The sequence below is a fragment of the Chrysochloris asiatica genome, unplaced genomic scaffold, assembly GCF_000296735.1.
Source record: "Chrysochloris asiatica unplaced genomic scaffold, ChrAsi1.0 scaffold00045, whole genome shotgun sequence".
Lineage (NCBI taxonomy): Eukaryota > Metazoa > Chordata > Mammalia > Afrosoricida > Chrysochloridae > Chrysochloris > Chrysochloris asiatica.
The window spans coordinates 8,876,450-8,896,338 of NW_006408563.1; positions in this window are offsets into that span (position 1 = coordinate 8,876,450).

Genomic DNA, 19,889 nt, shown 5'->3' on the forward strand with positions numbered 1-19,889 from the left:
TGTGTTTGATCAATTTCAGATTGCAGAAGTTGGTAGAATTCTTCTATTCTATCCTATACTTACATGATATTATATATTTACTCTCTCTGTATGTGTATGTCTGTATGTGTAGGACAGAGGACAAATGATAAAAAAAAAAAAATGGAGCAAATGTTAATTGGTCAATCTGGGTAAAAAGTAGGTGGGTATTCACTGTCCCATTTATAGTCTTACTTTTTTCCCCTTGACTTATATTCAGTCTTATTTTAAATTATTTTCAAACAAGTTTATGTTCCTAGATAAACAACCTTTAGGACCTTGTTGTTGTTGTTAAGTGTTGTTGAGTGGCTTCTGACTCCTAGAGACCCTGTATAGGGTTTCTGAGGAGTGACTGAAGGGTTTGAACCACTGACCTTTTGGTTGACAGTTCAGTGCCTTGGAAGCACATAAACTGAGACTGACTTGCTTCTGTTCTCTTATTCTTCAACAAACTTCTTAAAAGAATGATCAGCACTCTTCCTAGTCTCTTTGCCTTCAGCTCATGCCTCAACCCAGCAAAACTGTCTTCTGTCTACAGCACAGCTCTCAACTGTAACTTCTTGCTCCCAGACCTCCCCCCCCCACACACACACACACCAGTGTTCTCTGCTTGGCAGCCTCACAGAATTCTGCATCCTCATGATCTACAGCATCTGACACTGTTGATCTTCCCCTTCAACTTGGAACTCTTCCCAGAGCTTCTGCCCCACTGTCATCTGATGGCACCATCTAAGTCCTTTTCCTGGACTCATCTTCCAGTAAATGAAATCTTTCCCAAGATTTAGCCTTAGATTCTCATCCCTTTCACTGTGTCGTTTTTTCAGTGCCTGGTCCAGAAGTGCCTGAATTTACTATGGGGACAACTTCCAAAATTGTGTCTTTAACCTGATCTTTTTTTCCCTAGACTCCAGAATTATATGTCCACCTGTTTTCATTTCAGCCTTAACATGTCCCAACCCATATTCTTCCTGTTCCACTCAATCCTGTCTTGAGCAGTAGATCATTCAGACTTACCGTCCCAACATCTCTTTATCTGTTTTTCTCCCTAATGTTGCTGTAACACAAATACCACAAGTGGATGGCTTTAATAAATAGAAATTTCTTCTCTCACAGTTTAGAAGCTGGAAGTCTAAATTCAGAGTACCAGCTCTGGAGAAATGTCCAGAAAGCATCAGTGGGTCCAGCATTCCTTGGTGTTCCTCAAATGTTCTGGCATCAAACTTCCACTGGATCTCGAAGTTCACAATGTAGGAGCTCCAGGTCCAACAGACACACTACACGCCTGGCATGGACCCCTTTGAACTCTGCTGATTTTTTTCTCCTTTTAGATTTCAGAAGAGATTGATTCAAGATACAACTTAATTCTGTAGATTGTATACAACCTTTATAATAGAAGTGATGATTTACAACACAGAGGATCAGAGCTGATCACATCAGATAACATCTTGGGGTGATTTCATTTTCTCAGATCTCATCATAGGAGATTGTTGTTGTTATTAAGTGCCGTCCAGTCAGTGCCAACCCATAGCGACCATGTTTCTGAGGAGCAGCTAGTGAGCTTGAACTGCCAACCTTTTGGTTCAAATAGACTTTGCAGTCCAGCGCATTAACCCACAGTGTCACACCAGGACTCCTCATGGGGGATTGTTGTTATTAAGTGCTGTCTATTCTATTTCGACCCATAGAGACCCTGTATAGGGTTTCCAAAGAGCAGCTGGTAAGCTTGAACCACCGATCTTGCAGTTCAAATGCCTTTGCAGTCTGACGCATTAGCCCACGCGCCACACTGGTTTACTACCTCTTAACTGTCAAACCACTGAGAATCAAGGTCCAGCCAAATTGACACAAAACTTTAACTATCACAACCCCCTTGACTCATATTCAGTCTTATTGGTCATTCTCTTCTTCAATAAATCCCCAATTTTATCTCTTCTATGACCGTGGCTTTATCATTCTTGCTCTTACTGTTGGTACAACCTTTAACTGTTTTACCCACCTCCACCTCCAATTTCTACCCCTTTGCTCTGCCAAGAATTTCTCTTTTTAAAACACCAATCTGAGCACATGGCTCCTTTGCAGGCTTATCATGGCTACCCATTGTTTGTTGTTGTTAGGTGCTAGTGGAATTGGTTCTGACTCATAATGACTCTATGCACACCAGTACAAAACCTTGCCCAGTCCCCTGTGCCAGCCTCACATTTGTTATGTTTGAGCCCATTGCTGTTGCCACTGTGCCAATCCATCTTTTGTGGGGAGTCTTCTTCTCTTTTGCTGATACTCTATTTTCCAAGCATGATGTTTTGTCTCTAGGGACTGGTCCCTCCTAATGATACTTCCAAAGTACGAAAGGTGAAGTCTTGCCACCCTGGCTGCACTTCTTCCAACAGATTTGTTTGTTCTTCTGACAGTACTTTCAATATTCTTCTTCACCGATATTATAATTCAAATGCATCAATTCTTTTATTATCTTCCTTACCCATTATCCAGCTTATATGCAGATGAGATGATTTAAGTATCAGGCACACCTTAGTTTTCAAACTGACATCTTTGCCACTTAACATATTAAAGAGGTCTTTTGTAGCAGATTTGCAATATGTCTTTGATTTCTTGACAACTGCTTCCATGATCACTGATTGTGGATCCAAGCAAAAATGAAGTCTTTGACAACTTCAATCTTTTCTCCACTTACCATGTTGCTATTTATTGGGTCAGTTGTGAGAACTTTTGTTTTTTTTTCTTTACATTGAGGTGCAATCCATACTGAAGGCTGTAGTTTTTGATCTTCCATCAGTAAGTATTTTAAGTCCCGTTCACTTTCAGCAAGCACGGTTGTGTCATCTGTATATCACCAGTTGTAAATGACTTCCTGCAAGCCTGATTGCATGTTCTCCTTCATATAATCCCCATTACCAATAGAATGAAGGAGCTCTGGTAGCATAGTGGTTACGAATCGGGCTGCTAATCTCAAGGTCAGCAGTTTGAAACTACCAGCTGTTCTTTGGGAGAAAGATGATGCTTTCTGCTCCTATAAAGATTTACAGCCTTGGAAACCCTCTACAGGGTCACTGTGAATCAGAATCGGCTCCACAGCACATAACCACCACCACCAATAGAATAAAACTCAGTACCTTAGGCCTGGTCTAGTCACTGTACCCTGAATCCCTACCTCTCTTTCTGCTGGTAATATCCTGTTTACCTTATCCTCCAAGGCTCCACTCAAATGCTACCTGTATTAAGAAGTTTTCCATGGCCCTCTCAGGCATTTCTTTTGGGGTTCCCTTGTCTGTTGTAGTACTCTTTGTCTATCATACTGTCTTCTTCTCACTGGTTTATGTGCCTGCACATTCTATGTAGGCACCTCAATGGACTGCCTACTCCAAAGACAGGTCCCACACCTCTACCTTTGCTGCCTACTTGTTGAGGAGAGACTCAATCTGTGTCTGTATGCTTTATTGGATGACTCTGAAACTCAGAATCTCACATCGGAGAGGTAAAAACACTTTCTCCCGCCTCTGAAGTTCCAGTCTTGCTGACTAGAAAAGCCCAAGTTTTGTAACCCTTTCTGCTTTTCTGGGAGTGGGGGTTTGGGAGAGGATACCATAGGCACACGTTGGCAGTTCCTCAGGCCACACACGGACTGCTCTGTGGGACCAGAAGGGCAAACAAGGCAGGGACACATGCTGGGGAATGGGAGCAGGACTGAGAAAAATTCGGAGAGAAAGGGATGTGAAGTCCATGCTAAGATGGAGTTGGACTGCAGGAGTTTTGCCAGAGGGTAATGTCTGTGGTGCTTAGGATAAGCACTCAGATGCCAGGTAAGTTTTAGCCACAGGGTTGGTGGTTCAAACTCACCACCCACTCCTTGGAAACCCTATACCAGATAGCTAAGAATCAGAACCCACTTGATGGCACTTGGCAACAATGTCTGTGAAAGATGTAAGGAAAAGGGAGCAGTATCCACAGGGAGCATCTCAAAGGTGATTGACAGTTTCAGCCAACCCAGTGAGGCACCCTGGAGCAAAGACTGACCATTAAAGGAGTCCCACATTATCAGAGGCACACTGGCAGATGTGTCAAGATCCTTACACCTCATCATGCTCAGTCACCAGCTGGGGTGTGTCCAGAAAGAGTGTGCCCTCCCCAGAGGGACTTTGGGGACAGATCTGCCTTCTCCAGGTTCCAGAAAGAGTTGAGCTGCCTTCCTGGACCCAGGAGCTCCCTCCTGACAGTGGTAACACGCTCCTCTGGGCCCTCTGAGTTTCACCCATGACCTGAATGAGTATCTACTCCCTCCACCAATCAGGTTAGAGACAAGTCAGTGCCCAGACAGGGAGCAGATCCTTAAATCAGCCGGGTCTCAGGAACCTACGGATTAATTGCCCTGCAAGCAGCTTGTTAGAGGCTGTGTTGGCAGATGAGGGGAACAGCAATAGAATCAGCCAATTAAGCAGCCAATGGCACTGAACTAAACGTGACCTCAGACTTAATTGTGGACACTTTCTCAGCAGTTCTCACCAGTCTGAGTTTGGGGGAAGAATGGAAAGGGTTAGGGAGGGTGAGTGGTAAGGGGGCAAGGATCCTGTTTTTAGAGACGTGTCTGCTCAAGACTCCCACTTCTTTCTTAGTGGGGACAATGGCATCAGAGATTCAGTGACTGCCAGCACAGGAAAGATGGGGAGGGGCAGCCTGTCTGCTGAAGCTCAGAGGCACTAGGCAGGTGGAGGGACTAAGCAGAGATGGCAAAGGGGCAGGCCCTTGTCTGTTGTGAAACATTGCCAAGCAGGTCCAGTGGAGAGGAGGGGACAAGGGTAGAGGCAGGAGCCTAGTGGTGAGCCAGAGGCCTGGTCTGCACTTTACTGAGAGCTCACACCCAATTTGAAAATTTCTCTTTCCTGTCTACCCATACCATCAGCTCAGTCCCCTCCATACATTCTCTATAAAGTAACGGGAGCACCATGTTCAGAAAACTCATGATTCTGGACACCAGTGGAGTTAGAGCTCAAATGGAAAAGAAGACAATTATGTCCCCAACATCTGAGTGGCAGCTGCGGTGGTACACAGCGGGGTCTTCCCTTAGGACATGCTGTGAGCTGACAGCCTTCCTTTAGAGCCTTCAGGGTTCACCTCAGCTTTGAGGGCACACTCTTTCTGGGTTTGACTTAACTCTCCCTTTACACATGCCATCACTAGTACCCTCTGCCCTCACCCTCCACCTTTTACCCAGACTTACAGGCCAAAGTTGGCACTAGTGGCTTGGATGTGAAAACATTTCCACCCATTTCAATTACCAACATAAGATCTCTGTGGGTTCCTCTCACATTATGGCGGCGGTGCCGCGGAGGAGCTGAGTATGTGTATTAGCCCTTATCTAGTAGGTGAGTTAGAGGTGTCTGTTTCACCAGGAGAAAGGCAAATCCCAAAGACTTCCTGGTTTTTCTGATGTTGGGGTAGGAGAGGAAAGCTGTTATGTGTCTGACTCACAGTGACTCGGTAGAGCGGGGTGAAGAACATCATTTAGTCTGGCTCTGCCAAGGCAATTGCAGTTCTAGCCATCACATTGTTCTTAAGTGCCGTTGGGTCAGGTCCGACCCATAGGTTTCCGAAGATCAGCTGGTGGATTTGAACTCCTGACCTTATGGTCCGAAGTCCAGTGCTGATCCTACAGTGTAACACCAGGAGTCCAGCCATCACATTGGTGGTGGTGTGCTGTCGAGTCAGTTCTGACTCATAGTGACCCTGTATAGGGTTTCTGAGGCTGTAAATCTTTACAGAAGCAGAAAGTCTCATCTTTCTCCCGCGGAGTGGCTGGTAGATTCAAACTGCTGAACTTTTGGTTGGCAGGCCAATGTGTAATCCACTTTACTAGCATTGCTGTTGTTGTTAAGTGCTGTGGAGTTGGTTCCGACTCATAGCAACCCTATATAGGGTTTCCAAGGAGTAGCTGGTGGGTTTGAACTGCTGACCTAGTGGTTCATAGTCCAGTGCTGATCCTACAGCACCACACTAGGAGTTCATTGTTGTTGTTGTTAAGTGCTGTTGAGTTGGTTCTGAGTCATAGTTACCCTGTATAGGGTTTCCAAGGAGTGACTGATAAGCTTGAACTGCTGACCTTGTGGTTCATACTGACCCTGCAGTCTGGAGTACTAACCCACAGTGCTACAGCAGGACTCCATGCTAGGTGTGAGTTAATTAAATGTTTGACCAAATATATAATTAAATGTTTGACCAAATTTTTAAGTTGATACTTTTGTATGGCCCATGAGTGTTATAAACTTTGTCAGAAAAAGGGTTCCCTACCCCTGGAGTCCTGGTGTGGCTCTGTGGGCTAATGCGTCAGACTACAAAGTTGTTTGAACTGCAGGAATGGTAGTTCAAGCTCACCAGCTTCTCCTTGGAAACCCTATACAGGGACACTACGGGTCGGAATCGACTTGATGGCACTTAACAACAACTCCTTTTGTAGAGGATTCGCAAGACTGTAAATATTTATAGGAATGAATGCTGGGTTCAAACTGTTAACTTTGTGGTTAGCAGTCCAGTGCTTATCCTAGAGAGCCAAGCCACAATGCTCCTGATGAGGAAACCAAAAAACATAGGGGTCATCGCCAATTTCTGTGTAGCCTCCAACCTACTAGTTGTTGTTGTTAGGTACCATCAAGTCGGTACCGAATCATGGCGACCTTATGCACACCAGAGAGTTAGGCTCAATCCAGTTAAATGTAGGTGGTAAGTAGAAATGCTGACTGAATGCTGCAGTGAAGGTGGTTTGAACCCTTCAGCTTGCTAAGAGGGATGCTTGGCTCTTCCACCTTACTCCCCCTTCCCGGTTTCACTTTGCTTACTGGACTTAGCAAGTGCTGCTTTGCTTATAAGGATCCTGGTGGCACATTGGGTTAAGCACTGGCCTGCTAACTGTAAGATCAGTGGTTCAAACCCACCAGCTGCTCTTTAGGGAAAAGATGAGACTGTTTGCGCCCCTAAAGATTTACAGTCTTGGAAATAACCCTAAAGAGCAGGTTTCCTCTGTTCTATAGAGAGTCCAGGGGAGTGCTCCTTTTCACTAGGAAAACTAAGGCTTGGGATTTGAGTTCTCAACTTGGACAGTAGTGTTGAGATGGTATCCTTTCAGCAGGTTCAAAAACAACTGTCTTGGCGGAGGGATGAGTAGGTGCAGCACAAGGCATTATTTGGGCAATTAAGCCATTCTGCATGATACAGTAATGGTGGACACATGACATTATGCATTTGCTAAAACCCATAGAAGTGGAGTCCTGGTATGGCGCTGTGGGTTAATGCGCCAGAGTGCAAAGCCGTTTGAACTTCAAGGTTGGTGGTTCAAACTCACCAGCTGCTCCTTGGAAACCCTTTACAGGGTCCCTATGGGTCAGAATTGACTTGACAGCACTTAACAACAACAACAACAACAACAATAGAATTGTACAATGTAAATCTGTGCACTTCAGTCAATAATAAAATAACACTCTTGGTTCATTAATTCTAACTTTTTATACTAATGTAAACTGTGCACTTCAGTCAATAATAATGTATCAGTCTTGATTCATCAGTTCTAACAAACATACAACAACAATGCAAGATATTAATGATAGGAAAAGCAGCTCAGAAGGGGCAACTATGGGAGCACTGTCTACTCCCTTTACAATTTTCTGTAAATCTAAAACTGCCCCCAAATAAAGACTATTATAAATTTTTTTAAATTGTCTTTAGAAAAAAATAAGTTTATTTGAGAAAATAATTTAAGATGCTTGAGAAAGCAAGAGAACAAGAATAGAGCTGTGTGAAACGTCTGGGTGTCTTAGGAATGTGCTTTTTCTGGGTGGTAGTGTGCCAAATGGGAAGATTCAGCTGTTTGCAATACGGGGGTGGGGGTGGAAAGGACACGGGGAATGAGTCAATGAGGTTATCACAGAGCATGGAAAGGCACAGATCATCCCAAGCCATCATTTCCCTTCAACTTCCTTTTCAAAACTGTTACCAGGGCTGGTAAGGAGCTCAGCTGGCTGATTTGGAGTTAGCCCATCATCTCAGGCAGGCTTATTAATGAGCTCTGGAACGGCTGAAAGGCATGAAAAGGGAGGAGTCCTCACAATCCACAAACTAGATAATTGGCCTGTAATTCATCAAGACCAATATTTCAGGACTTTTTTTTTTTTTTTTTTTTTTTTAGAGGAAGCACAGAAAGGTCGGGGAACACAGGGAAGAGTTGGCATTTAAAACCCTGAAGCCTTAATGAAGAGGAAATCTGCTCATCAGAGCATTAAGGAGTGTGGGATATCATAAGTACCCAATTAAGGAAGTCTTAGCAAAATTATTCACTCCGAGGAAGCACTAAGAAGGTTAGAGAATATGCTGGTTTAAGAACAAATCCGCAGCAGCAACAAAACTCCACCGACTTAGCAGACATTTATTGGTTGGCTCCCCAGTATCTATCTATTCTCCCCTTCCCCTTTTCTAACAAAGCTCCCAATGATCTTGGGAAATTTCCCTTCCTCCCATTCTCAGTAGTGAGTTTCTTTATTGACTCCGCCCCCCAGAGTAGGTAGGGGATATGTGCTCTATCCTAAGCCAATCAGCGCATTGCATTCTTCAGGTCCTGCAGAATTGGTTTCCATTTGGGAGCATCGCCCAGGTTGGTCCATAAGGGCCAACAAGACTCAGTTTCAAGTACTGCTGGCAGCAATCTTTAAGTTATTAGGGACCCCTATGTGGGTGGAGCTTGATGAGGAAATGAAATTGAGAAATAGAAAAAAACGACTTGGTTGCATTGTTGAGCCATTAGCTCAGGCCTCCCAGGAAGGCAGCCCTGCTATTCAGTTAAACAAAGCTGATACAATACTGTGGTGATTTGGGTAGATTTGGATTGGCTTTTCTGTTATTTGCAACGGAAACTCACAACCGATGATCAAATGGGAGACAGTCAGCCTCATTGCTGGGAGAAGACCTAGGCCCCATCGTCCGTGCCTTTCACAGAGCATCATGTGGTGGAGACAAAGTCCAGGCTAAATCTTGGATCAACTTTTGCAAAATGCTGCACCCCTAAGCGGGGCAAGCATTAACTAACACTCACCCTTGTGGGCAGGGAGTGGGGTGAGAGGGCCGTGGGGTCCAATGCAGACACCTGCACACCTCTGGGACAATCTCTGACTTGTAAACCAGAGACTTCACCCCCTGCATGAAGGCTGCCTCTCTTCCCTCTGTTTTGACAAATCACAGTGAGGTCAAGCGTTAGCTCCTCCTTTGGTAAAATACAAACATTCTCCTTGCGCACTGTGCAGGTTGTGCTTGCCTGAGGAGGGTCATGGGCTTTTTAGAGGAAAATGACAACATAACTTGTCTGGTAGAAACCTGTTCCTGGTTTGTAAGTGACCTGAAGCTGGATGAGTCTTTTCCCACAGCTCAGTATCTGACTTGGGACATGTCTGCTGTGTGTTAGGAGTCCTGATGGAGTAGTGGTTAAACGCTTGGCTGCTAAAGGAAAGGTCTACCAGCTGCTCCACAGGAGAAAGATGTAATGAAACCCTATGGGGCAGTTCTATTCTGTCACATGGGGTCACTTTTAGTTGAAAGCCAATTTGGTTGCACTTAACAGTAACAGATAATCCCAAATAATCTCACTATCCAAATATCCTTAGCCTAATTAGATCTGCAAAGTCCCCTTTGCCACATAAGGTAACATTCAGGTTTCAGGGCGTAGGATCTGGGTATATTTGAGGACCGTTATTCAGCCTATCCCAGGAGGCACATCATGAGGAATCTTGGTCGGTCCACACTGCATTTAGTGACCTGCTTCTCTCTGACTTGGTGATGGCTGTATGGCCATGGGAGATAAAATATATTTCTCAGAGAGCTCCATGGCTGCCCTGGAAGCTGTGTTTTCTTTGCTGGTGAATTCATTCTGCTAACCATCTTCATTTGTCAAAGGCAGCAGGCAATAAAAGTTCTGGCCACATTCGTCTTGCCCTCCCTCCTAGGATTTGAGTCTATGAATGCCGCTGCTGCTGGCCCTAGGACCTCCCACAGCCCCACATGAAGCCCATGAGGATGCTCAGTTGTTGGACCTGCTCCTTCTGCTGTCAGCAGGGTTCCCAGGAGGCATGACAGAGATCCCTTCAAGCCTTCAAAAACGTCTGTCTTCTTCACTAGATGGGGCCAGCAGTCATTAGAGGCTGTGGTAGGTGTCCCAATGCCAGGACAGTGTTTCTCCCATAGGCTGTTTTTGTCAGTGAAAATAAAGTGAAACCACAGGCCCCCACTCAGTGGAGCTTTGTTCTGCCAAATCCTTTAGGCCACACAGCTCTGCCCTAACTCCCCACCTCACGGTGCCAGGACATTTTTGTGTGACTTTGCAAGAGCAGCACAGCTGCCTTCCAGGAGGTGAGAGAAATGGCTTCAGAGGACTATGTCTGTCTAGAATATGGGGGAGAAGAAAGGGAGAGAAGGTTCTCTTCATACCGAGAAGGTGGGAGATGGTTCTTGTCAGGATGAGGATTGAATTGAGCTGTTGTTTTGGCTGGTTTTTGTGAGTGATTATTTGGAGCTCTGGTAGCGTAGTGGTTACGAATCAGGCTGCGAACCTCAGGGTCAGCAGTTCGAAACTATCAGTTGTTCCGCGGGAGAAAGATGAGGCTTTCTCCTCCCGTAAAGATTTACAGCCTTGGAAACCCTGTACAGGGTCACTATGAGTCGAACAGACTCCACGGCACATAACAACAACAATTTGGACTAAAATATTAAATTTTAATAGCAAGAAGGATGTACTTGTTATAACCACCCTCAAATAGAGGTAGGAAAGAATCACCCCAGATGCTAGGAAATGAAATTTTTATGTATTTTTCATGGACGATTACAAATCTGTATTTAGCCAATATCCTTGTGTGAGCGGAAATGAACACACTTTACTAATTCAGACTGATTGGGTGGGAGGCCTTATTAAAATGTCTGAATTACTATTTTTAAAAAGAAATAGTTTTATTATTTTCTAGAGCTTTGAGTAAGGAAACTAACAAGATGTTGCCTAGGAGACATATTTATGCTTTATTTCTTGAGATAGAAAATGTTCCAGTTGAGAATTCAGTTTTGGGGAGAACATTGGCAAATTGAAGATGTGTTCTAAAGGTTATGTTTTTATGCATCTGAGTATACTATAACTGAATGCTGATCTTGTTACAGTGTGTATTTGGTTTTTTTCCTTTTTTATATTTCTTAAAGGTCTTTAGCAATGAACAGTTCCCAGCCTTCTCTGTAAGGTCTGAAGTTGTTAGTGGTCATTGGATCAATTCTGATATAAAATATATGTGTGTTGTAGGGCTTTCAAGCCTGTGACCTTTAGGAATGAGATTACCTGGTTGCCTTGTGGGACACTTCTGGGTGGGTTCAAACTGTCAACCTTTCAGCTAGTAGTTGAGTAGTTAGTTATTTGTGCCACCCAGGAACTCTTGAAGATGAGTTTGTACCTTAGGTGGGGTTGTGTTGAAGTGTATTTATCATAATCTCATGTCATGTCCTGGAGATCAGGGCTCCAGGTTTAGGCACTGACATAGTTTCTAATTCAGTATTTTAGGACAGTCAAGACACATCAAAGCAGAAAGGACCTTCTTGGCCATTTGGTCAACCACCATCTCTTTAACCATGAAGAGTCTGAGGGCCAGAGGGGTAAGGTGACTTCCGCAGCAGGAACTCACTAAGTAGGTGAGAAAAAAGGATAGGGAAATGCACCGAGTGAGCGCTCTTTCCTCTTTCACTGCTCCCCCATAGGCATCTGTGACTACACTAGGTAAACAGAGAGAGAAAGAGAGTGAAGGAGAAAAACAGAAGAGGCATAGTTACTGAGAAAGTCAAAAGGAACCGTCTGGCTCCTGTTTCTAATGACACTGTCCGTGCTTGTCCTTGTCTGCTGAGAAGCCAGCCCTGAGTCCTTGGTGCTAATTCAGCCAGAACAGCAGCGGTTGCCATTTATCCACTGCTTGCTGAGTCACTGTCATACACTCTTTTAAGCACTTTATGTGGACTAACTCAATCTTCATGGCAGTCCCATGAAGGAGGTGCTATTATTAACCCCATTGCCTCTCTGAGGAAATGGAGGCAAGGAGAGATTGAATAATTCACCTAATGTCACAGTAAGTAGCTGAACCAAGACTCAAGACATCTGACTTCAGAGTCCTCTTCCACCTGGGTGCCATTCTGCCCAAGTTATTTTGCTCTATTCCAGATCCTCCTAACAGATGGTATGAAATATTGCACTTCAGTCAATGGATGTTCAGGTAAGGCCTACAGTGACTGGAGCCATCTGGTAGCTTGTAAACAACCATAAATGCATATTACATATTTTCATTTTTTGCTATGTGCCTTGATGTGAGAAAGGCTGGAGCACCTTGCTCTATTCTGTAATGTAGTGTTAACAGGTGATTAAATCAATTTTATATTGTTTGTGCAGTCTGGCTAGCTCAGAATAAATTATGGCCACTAGCTTAGTGCCCAAGCAAGTGATTTAGCCACCTGGAATCCATTCCATCCTCTGAGGGCCATCTTATAAACAGAGTGGAGGGTTAAAAAGGCACCTATAAGGAAACTATCAGAATACATGTCTTTATCATTCTCATTCCACCATTCGCCTGTCAGTTTGTCATACTGTGGTGGCTTGTGTGTTGTCAGATACAGGTAAGCACCTCAGGTTGGAAGGCACTCAAAATGCAACTGAGGAAGAGCTGTCTCCTCAATGTAGAGTTGACTGTGATAACATGAATGGAATAAAGCACTTGGGACCTTTGTTTGCTGATGGGACACAACTCAAAATGAAGAGAAACATCTGTAAAAATCCATTAATAACCAGAACATGGAATGTACAAATTATGAATCCAGGAAAATTGGAAATTGTCAAAAATGAAATGGAATGTATAAACATCAATATATCCTAGGCATTAATGAGCTGAAATGGACTGCTACTGGCCATTTTGAATCTGATAGTCACATGGTTTACTATGCGGGGAATGACAAATTGAAGAGGAATGGTGTCGCATTCATCATCAAAAAGAACATCAAGATCAGTCATGAAGTACAACACTGTCTGTGATAGGATAATATCCATACACCTACAGGGAAGACCTAGATTTAACCTGTATGCTGAGCAAATAATCCGAGAAGCTGGGTTATATGAAGAAAATTGCGGCATCAGTTTTGGAGGAAGATTCATTAACAACCTGTGATATGCTTGCTGAAAGTGAACAGGACTTAAAACATTTACTGATGAAAATCAAAGAGTACAGCCTTCAGTATGGATTACATCTCAATGAAAACAAACAAAAAAATATCCTCACCACTGGACCAATAACAACATTCTTATCAGCAGAGAAAAGATTGAAGTTGTCAAGGACTTCATTCTTCTTGGATCAACTATCAATACTCATGGAAGCAGCAGTCAAGAAATCAAACGATGTATTGCATTAGGCAAATCTGCTGCACAAGAGCTTTTTAAAGTGTTGAAGAACAAATATGTCAGCTTGAGGACTAAGGTGTGCCTGACCCAAGCCATAGTATTTTCAATAACCTCATATGCATGCGAAAGCTGGACACTGAATAAGGAAGACAGTAGAAGAATTGATGCCTTTGAGTTATGGTGTTGGAGAAGAACATTGAAAGTGCCATGGGCTGCCAAAAGAACCAATAGATCTGTTTTGGAAGAAGTGCAGCCAGAGTGCTACCTGGAGGCCAAGATGGCTAAACTTCATCTCTCATACTTCAGACATATTGTCAGGAGGGACCAGTCGCTGGAGAAGGATATCATGTTTGATAAGGTGGAGGGTCAGAGAAAAAGAGGAAGACCTCCAACCAGATGGATTGGCCAAGTGGCAGCATCTATGGACTCAAGTGTGGCAACAGTAATGAGGTTGGCCCAGGATCTGGCAATGTTTAGCTCTGCTGTGCATAAGGTCGCTATGGGTCGGTTCCGACTTGATGGCACCTAACAACAACAACAACAACAGGGAAGCCCAGTTACTACCACTATTATTCAAATTTACTCACCAACCACTAAAGCCAGTGATGATGAAATTGAAGAATTCTACGAACTTCTTCAGTCTGAAATTGATCAAACATGTAATCAAGATGTATTGGTAATTCCTGGTGATTGGAATGCAAAGGTTAGAAACAAAGTAGAAGGATCAGTAGTTTGAAAATATGTCCTTGGTAATAGAAATGATGCTGGAGATCACATGATAGAATTGTGCAAGATGAATGACTTCTTCATTGTAAATGCCTTTTTTAAGCAACATAAAAGATGACTATACACATGGACCTCACCAGATGGAATACATAGAAATTAAATTGACTACATGTGTGGAACAAGATGGTGGAAAAGGTTCATATCATCAGCCAAAAGAAGGCCAGGGGCAGACTGCATAAATAACAGCCCACCAATTGCTTATATGCAAGTTCAGGATGAAGCTCAAGAAAACTAAAACAAGTTCTAAAGAGCCAAAATATGACCTTGAGTACATCCCACCTGAATTTAGAGACCATCTCAAGAACAAATTTCATGCATTAGACACTAATGACAGAAGACCAGAAGAGTTGTGGAATGACATCAAGAATATCATACAGGAACAAAGCAGAATGTCATTAAGAAGAAAAGAAAGAAGGAAAATACCAAAATGGATGTCAAAAGAGACTCTGAAACTTGTTCCCCAGTGTAGATATACTAAAGCAAATGGAAGAAATGAGGAAGTACAAGAGCTGAACAGAAAATTTCAAAGAGAGGCTTGAGAAAACAAAGTCAAATATAATGAAATGTACAAGGATCTGGAGTTGGAAAACCAAAAGGGAAGAACACATTCAGTATTCCTGAAGCTGAGGGAATTGAAGAAAAAAAATTCAAGCCTTGATCTGCAGTATTGACGGATTTTCTGGGTAAATTATTGAATGATGTTGAAAGCATCAAAACAAAATGGAAGGAATACACAGAATTACAGTACCAAAAAGAAATGGTTGATGTTGAACCATTTCAAGAAGTAGCATATGATCGAAAGCCAATGATCCTGCAGAAAGAAGTCCAAGGTGCATTGAAGGCATTGGCAAAGAATAAGAGTCTGGGAATTGATGGAATACAAATTGAAATCTCTCAACAAATTGGTGCTGCACTGAAGACATTCACTCATCTATGCCAAGAAATGTGGAAACCAACTACCTGGCCAATTGACTGGAAGAGGTCTGTATTTGTACCCATTCCAAAGAGAGAAGAACCAATGGATTGAGGAAATCATCGACAATATCATTGATATCCCATGCGAGTAAAGTTTTACTAAAGATAATGTAAATATAGCTACAACCATACACTGACAAAGAAAGTTTCAAGCCAGATTCAGGACAGGATGTGGAATGAGGGTTATCATTGCTGATGTTTGATGGATCTTGGCTGAAAGCAGAGAATTCCAGAAAGATGTTTACCTGTGCTTTATTGACTACACAAAGGCTTTCGATTGTATGGATCATGACAAGCTATGGACAACATTGCAAAGTGTGAGTATTTCAGAACACTTAATTGGGCTTATAAGGAGCTCTGGTAGTGTAGTGGTTACGAATCAGGCTGCGAACCTCAAGGTCAGCAGTTTGAAACTACCAGTGGTTCCGTGGGAGAAAGATGAGGCTTTCTGCTCCCGTAAAGATTTACAGCCTCGGAAACCCTATTCAGGGTCGCTATGGGTCAGAACCAACTCGACGGCACTTAACAACAACAACAATTGTGCTTATGGGGAATTACATAGAGCAAGAGGCAGGTGTTCACATAGAACATGGGAATACCGAATGTTTTAAAATTAGGAAATTAACAATTTTTAAAATTAAAATTAGGGTTGTATTTTTTCACCATACTTATTCAATCTGTATGCTGAACAAATAATCTGAGAAGCTGAATTATATGAAGAAAAATGTAGCATCAGGATTGGAGGAAGACTCATTAATAACCTGCAATATGAAGATGATACAACTTTGCTTGAAGAAAGTGAAGAGGATTTAAAATACTCACTGATGAAGATCAAAGACCACAGCCTTCAGTTTGGTTTGCACCTCAAGGTAAAGAAAACAAAAATCCTCACCACTGGACCAATAAACAACATCCATATAAATGGAGAAAAGATTGAAGTCAAAGATTTCATTTTGCTCAGATCAACCATCAACACTCATGGAAATTGTTGCTGTTGTTGTTGTTAGGTGCCATCAAGTTGGCACTGACCCATAGCAACTTTATGCACAGCAGAACGAAACACTGCCTGATTCTGGGCCAATCTCACTACTGTTGCCACACTTGAGTCCATCAATGCTGCCAGTTGGCCAATCCATCTCATTGGGGGTCTTCCTCTTTTTCTCTGACCTTCCACCCTACCAAACATGATATCCTTCTCCAGTGACTGATCCCTCCTGACAATATGTCTGAAGTATGAGAGACGAAGTTTGGCCATCTTGACCTTCTTCTAAAACTGATCTATTGGTACTTTTGGCAGTGCATGGCACTTTCAATGTTATCTTCCAATATCATAACTCAAAAGCATCAATCCTTCTACGGTCTTCTTTATTCACTGTCCAGCTTTCGCATGCATGTGAGGTTGTTGAAAATACCATGGCTTGGGTCAGGCACACCTTAGTCCTCAAGCTGACATATTTGTTCTTCAACACTTTCAAAAGGTCTTGTGCAACAGATTTGCCTAATGCAATACATCGTTGGAAGCAGCAGCCAAGAAATTAAATGATATATTGCATTGGGCAAATCTACTGTACAAGACCTCTTTAAAGTGTTGGAGAGCAAAGAAGTCAGCATGAGGACTAAAGTGCGCCTGACCCAATCCATGATATTTTCAATAACCTCACATGCATACAAAAGTTGGACAGTGAATAAGGAAGACTGTAGAAGAACTGGTACATTTGAGTTATGGTGTTGAAGGAGAATGTTGCAATTACCATTGACTGCCAAAAGAACAAACCCATCTGTGTTGGAAGAAGTACAGCTAGAGTGCAACTTGGAAGCCAGGATGGCCAGACTTCTCTCATATTTCGGACATAAGGGACCAGTTTGTCAAGGGACCAGTCACTGGAGAAGGATATTATGTTTGGCAAAGTGGAGGGTTAGAGGATTGACACAGTGGCAGCATCAATGGGCTCAAATGTAGCAATGATTGTGAGATTAGCCCAGGACTGGGAAGTGTTTCATTCTGTTGTGCATTGAGTCACTATGAGTTGGTACAGATTCGATGGCACCTAACAACAACAACACCATCCTCATTTGCATATATAAGGACCAAGCAAATTGCCATTACCTTGATTTGGACTCAGCAATTCTTCATATGTCAGAGAACAGGGCTCCACAGCATTTTCAATGCAGATTTTTCAGAAGCAGATCATCAGGCTTCCTATTAAAGTGGTTCTGAGTAGACTTGAACTGCCAAATCATTTTGGTCTATATGCAGTTAGCAGCTAAGTACATTAAGTGTTTGCATCACTCAGGGACGCTGTATGACAGGCAGAACCGTCCAATCCAAGGAAGAGAAAGCATCCAGGTGTCAGGGTCACAGAACATACTTTATTTCTCCACTTTCCTGGATGACACCATCTCCCTCCACCATGCTTTTTTATTTTATTTAACTTCTCTACCTATCAAAAAGGCAGCTACGTTTTACACTGGTGTTGCAATGATATGTTCTTTGAAGAAGAACTACCTGTTCTGGAGATGTCAGGGTTAGAGGATTCAGCAATTATAAGCTTATGAGATGACATGTGTTTTTAGTGGGATGGCAAATTATACCATAGAAGAAACAGTTTTTAAGATTTAGAATAAACTATTTTCCCATATAAATTTACTGCCTCAGGAAAATTGTGGTTAAAATTATAAATTACCAGGAAACTTCAAATTTCCCCTAGAGAGCCAAAATAGAAATACAAGAAGAAGCATTGTTGAAATCATCCCAAATTGGAAGCAATGATTATTCAATTAAAAATAAGTGTGGCAACACTTGCTGTATATATGATGTCTTCTAGAAGTTTTAGCTGCAAGGCTCAAAGGGAAATCTAGTAATATGAGACCTCAATCTCCTTACCTTCATGGGGGGTATGCGATACCCTACCCTGTAGCTAACCACTTTTTCTACAGATCTCCAAAGAAGTAGATTCCTCTCCCTCTCCCATATAAATCTATTATCAGTTGCTTATGACCTTGGTGGTCAAAGTGTCTTTTAATGTCTACCCGGAATCTTCCTGTTGCGATTGAAACCCACAACCTTTTGCCCTGTCTTTGGGAAAGTGTCGGACAAAGTTAACCCTTCACATTGTTGTTTTTGTTGTTATATGTGCCGTGGAGTCAGTTCCAACTCATAGTGACCCTGTACAGGGTTTCCGAGGCTGTAAATCTTTACGGGAGCAGAAAGCCTCATCTTTCTCCCGCGGAACAGCTGGTAGTTTCGAACTGCTGACCATGAGAGTACCAGCCAGATTCATAACCACTACGCTACCAGAGCTCCTTAACCCTTCACATTCTTAGAGTATAACTTGGACAACCCCTGACATGCCCGGAGAAGACAGCTAGTGCTTAATTCTAAGAGGTTGTTGTCATTGTACTTCCTCCAAACCCACATCATAGTAGAGTTTCAGGTTCTACACCCCAGTACAACGTGAATAGGGTGGTCTCTGTGATTCTAACAATCTCCGTGATTCACTGTTTTTTCTGTAGCCAAGGGTTGGCCAGTTCCTAGCTTTGTGGGAGGATAAACTTGTGGTTCCTCATTCCATAAACATCCAGGAAGTTCAGGGTCTGTAGGAAGGAGAAGTGATTCAGAAAGGACAAGACTGGGCTGGACCCCACTTTAGTTAAGCTCAGTGTTGTCATTTGTGTAGAAAAAAATGGCACCTACCTCACACCAACATCGCAGGATGAAGATCAAATGGTATAAGGGTGTCATGGAAAAACCTAATGTTCTCTCAGCTCAGTCCAGAAAGTAAATTGGCCTCCTTTAGTTGAAAGCCCAGGGCTCAGTCCAGCTGGGTGAGAAAAGGGAATTAAATCTAGGATAACGCAGTCCAGTCACTGGACTACACCCTTCTGAATTGAAGTTTGCTGACAACTTTATAATTTTGTGATGCTTCACATATGGCTTAGCCATGAATCAGAACCAACTTGATGGCCAACAGTCTTGTTTTGTTTGGTTTTCTCTTTATTTGTGTGGTCACAGTCTCAATGTATGTGACAAGTTTTATTCAGAGAAAGGAAAGGCAACTACCCACTGGGGGAATATAATCCATCGCACAAGATGAAACTCCCCCATGACAGTCAATTGTTTGGACAAGGTCTAGTCAACAAAAGACCACCATCAAAATACAAATATTTTACCTGGGAGGGGTAAATCATTAACAGCTGTTTCTACATAGCCACAAATAAAATAGTTAATTTCCTAGCAGATAGTTGGGAGTGGGTTGGTGGTAGTGGATTTTAACAGCCACACTACACTCACCCTAAACAACGCTTGTGCAGTGCTGTCCTTGCTAGCCTCCCAGATCTACTGCTTGCAAATTGTGAGACCTTGGATAAGTTCCTTAACCCCTCTTCTGAGCCTTAGCTTTCACTTCTGAAGAATGGCACAGGTGTACACCCAGTAGGCAGTTCTGAGGATTAAGAAGTAGAATGTGGGTGTTTGTGTTTTATAAATCATGAAGGGAAATGCAAATGCTGGTTGTTGTCCTTACTATGATCTCCATCTGGTTTCCCAAAAATGGGGCCAGTGAGGAAAGAAGTGTAAATCATAAGCTAGTTACTTTACTAGGGACACTGGGTGTGTCTTTGTGTGGAGAGGGGCAGTCTGTGTTGGGTGCCAAACACCCGA